The sequence below is a fragment of the Chiloscyllium plagiosum genome, unplaced genomic scaffold (assembly GCF_037043375.1).
Source record: "Chiloscyllium plagiosum isolate Xiang-an unplaced genomic scaffold, Cpla_swu_hap1 HiC_scaffold_35, whole genome shotgun sequence".
Taxonomy (NCBI): Eukaryota; Metazoa; Chordata; class Chondrichthyes; order Orectolobiformes; family Hemiscylliidae; genus Chiloscyllium; species Chiloscyllium plagiosum.
The window spans coordinates 10697341-10700359 of record NW_028270173.1 but is presented as its reverse complement, the minus strand read 5'-3'; the positions used below and the strand labels follow the sequence as shown (position 1 = coordinate 10700359).

General features: G+C 44.4%; 1 pseudogene; it reads left to right on the top strand.

The window, feature by feature from the left end:
• The first annotated feature begins 647 nt into the window (after positions 1 to 647).
• Positions 648 to 2062, top strand: LOC148140048 (E3 ubiquitin-protein ligase TRIM39-like; annotated as a pseudogene).
• Positions 2063 to 3019: the final 957 nt, after the last annotated feature.

Here is a 3019-nt window from a genome sequence, read left to right as displayed (position 1 = left end):
CTCAACCTCTTCCCTCACCTGATGTCTGATGGCCCTCAGGTTAGATCACCACCAGTCACTTTTCTCTAATAAGAGAGCAGGCCCTATGGTCCGCTAAGCCTATGGTGACAGAACAAAAACTTCACTCTGCCTTCACTCAGGAGGAGGAGGAGGATGTTGGAGGAGCAGGGACTGTGGGGTTCTTGAGGAGACTAACTTCGGAGGCAAGGAGATATTGGAGGTTTTGATAATGAACAAATCACCAGGTTCAGATGGGTTGTATCCCAGGTTTCGGTAGGAGGTGAGGAAGGAAATTACAAGGACTCTGACTCAAATTTAAAATTCCTTTCTGACCACATTGGAAGTGCTAAAGAACTGGAGACAAGCTAATGCGGGTTACACGTTTCAGGAAGGATAGTAGTGGTAAATCAGGGAATTACAGACCAGTGAGTCTCAGATCAGTGTGGGGAAACTATTGGATAAACTCTGAAGGAGAGAATTAATCTCAACCTAGAGAGGAAAGGTGTGACTGTGTGGGTCAGTTTGGCTTTCTCAGAGGGAACTCATGCTGAACAAAATTGATTGCACCTCCCCACAACCACACGGCCCACAACATATGCGCACACGCGCGTACACACACACACCCCTTCCATCACACTGTCAAATGACACCGCCCCTCCTCCCCCATATGCATACACTATCACACACAACCTCCCTCACAAGCCAAGAGACAGCCTCTAATTTTCTGGGGTATTTTGTTCTTAGTCTCAGTGACCCTGGATGTGGAAACTGTGAATCCACGGCTTGAGGTGTCTGAGGATCTGAAGAGTTTGAGGTGGACTGGGACCCAGAGGAGTCTCCCTGTCACTGAGAACAGGTTTACAAACTGTCCCTGTGCCCTGGGGTCAGAGGGATTCACATTAGGGAAACACTACTGGGTCGTGGAGGTGGAGAGGAATCGGTACTGGAGTCTGTGAGTAGCCTCGGAATCTGTGGAGAGGAAGAAATGGGTCAGTCTGAGCCCAGAGAATTGATTCTGGACCATTGGGCAGATTGAGGGTCAGTTTAATATAAACTTCCACCCTCCATTCCCTTTCCCTGATCCCCAGGAATGTGGGAGTTTATCTCAGTTATGAATCTGGGACAGTTTCATTTTACAATGTAGACACCAAGTCCCATCTCCATACTTTCACTGGAAATAAATTCACTGAGAAACTTTATCCTTTCTTTGAAACATCTTACTTAAACCAGTTTCTGAGAATCTGATCCAGTTTGAATCTGGATCTGAGAAAGGAGCAGGAACTTGAGGTCACAACATTCCTGACCTCATAGTGACCTGATGTCAGTGCATTCTTGAATCATGGGCATCTCTGGCTGACCAGCATTTATGCTTGTCCATAACTGCTATTGAATTAAATGGCTTGCTAGGCTATTTCAAAGGGCAGTTGTGATTCAACCACATTGTTATGGATCTGGAGACCAGGTGAGGATGGCAGACTTCCTTCCCTGAAGGACATTAGTGAGCCAGATGCAAATTGTTTCATGGTTATCAATAACTTTTTGACACCAGTTTTCTTTTTAATTGAATTCAAATTCTACCATCTGGTGGATTTGAATCTGATCCCCAGAACATTACCTGAACTTCGGATTAATAGTCTAGTGATGAAATCAAGAGTCATCATTTCCCCATGTCAGGGTGTTATTAAAGTATTAGGTTCAGGGTCAGAAGTCAGGGTTTGGGGGTCAGAAAACAGCACTAACGAAAGGTTGTCACTCAATGTATCATTGAATTTCCAGTTATATTTTATAAAATCCTAATCAAGCTGTAAATAAATTTAATGAAAATGCATGTGTCACAGTATTAAAATAAAAAGTAAATTAAATCTCCTGTGCCTCTCTTTCTTTCACTTATTCACTGCTTCAGTCAAACCCCTTAATTCCACCTCCTCGCCTGTTTCCCAGCCTGGAGCTGGGATTTCTCTGTGTATCCATCTCACATGCTACACCCAGACCATGAAATCCTAAGGGGCAAGTCCAAACACCGAAGTGTGACAAAGCTGCATTTACATAGCATCCTCTATTAAGCTGCTTGTATCATCTGTTGGAAAAAAAATGGAAAGTCTGATATCAGTTGATGTGAAAGTAAGAGGTGAGTCCCAAATCCTCTTAAAATCTAGGAAAGTTTGCCCTTCTCGACAAAGGGCAATGCTGCGTGATCAAACAGCGAAAGGATTAAATCAAAATAGTGTTGGAGAGGGAAATAAACACTCCACTCCTTATGGTGCCCATCTCTCCCTGAAAATCTCGAGGGTATTGGTGAACACCGCGTGCTTCTTCCCCAGGGACACCTGGGCTCAGATATAACCATGGAAGAGGGGCAGGCAATCGGTCCTAACAACCAGCTCCACAGTATGCTGCCCGGATCTGTTTATTGCTGGTTTGGCCGGGCCCAGGAGCAGAAGAACTTCTGTTTTTTTTTCCTTTTTTCTTTCTTGAAATTTTTTCACTGCAGCAGCATCAAGTGCATTATGTCTCCCTCCAACTCCAGTTTGATTTCATCTCACCTTTCATGGTGGATCTCAGTTTCCCAATGAAATACCTCAACTGAGGCTGATATCCAGCATCAAGTCACTTTTTATTTCCATGAGGAGAGTCCTTGACACTGATCCACCTAGCTCAGTGCCAGCTGTCAGTTTGAACTGAATGGCATTCCTGTTCTTTTTTTATCTCTTATTATTCCCACGTTACTGCCTGACAGCGAGAGTGCTGATTTTCCCCCAGCACCCATGTCATGTGGCTGTTAGTGTCGGACACAGTAAAAAACAACAAGTGTGGAAATCATTCTTTATATTCCATCACCAGGAAGAAAGGAAACACCAGAGTGGCCAGTAACAAGCAGTACCCTTCTCATCAAAGGGCAATACTGTGTGATCAAACAGTGAAGGGGACGGCAGGGATTAAATCAACATAGAGTTGGAGGGGGAAATAAAACACTCCACACACTGTGGTGCCTATCTCTCCCTGAAAATTTCTAGGCTGA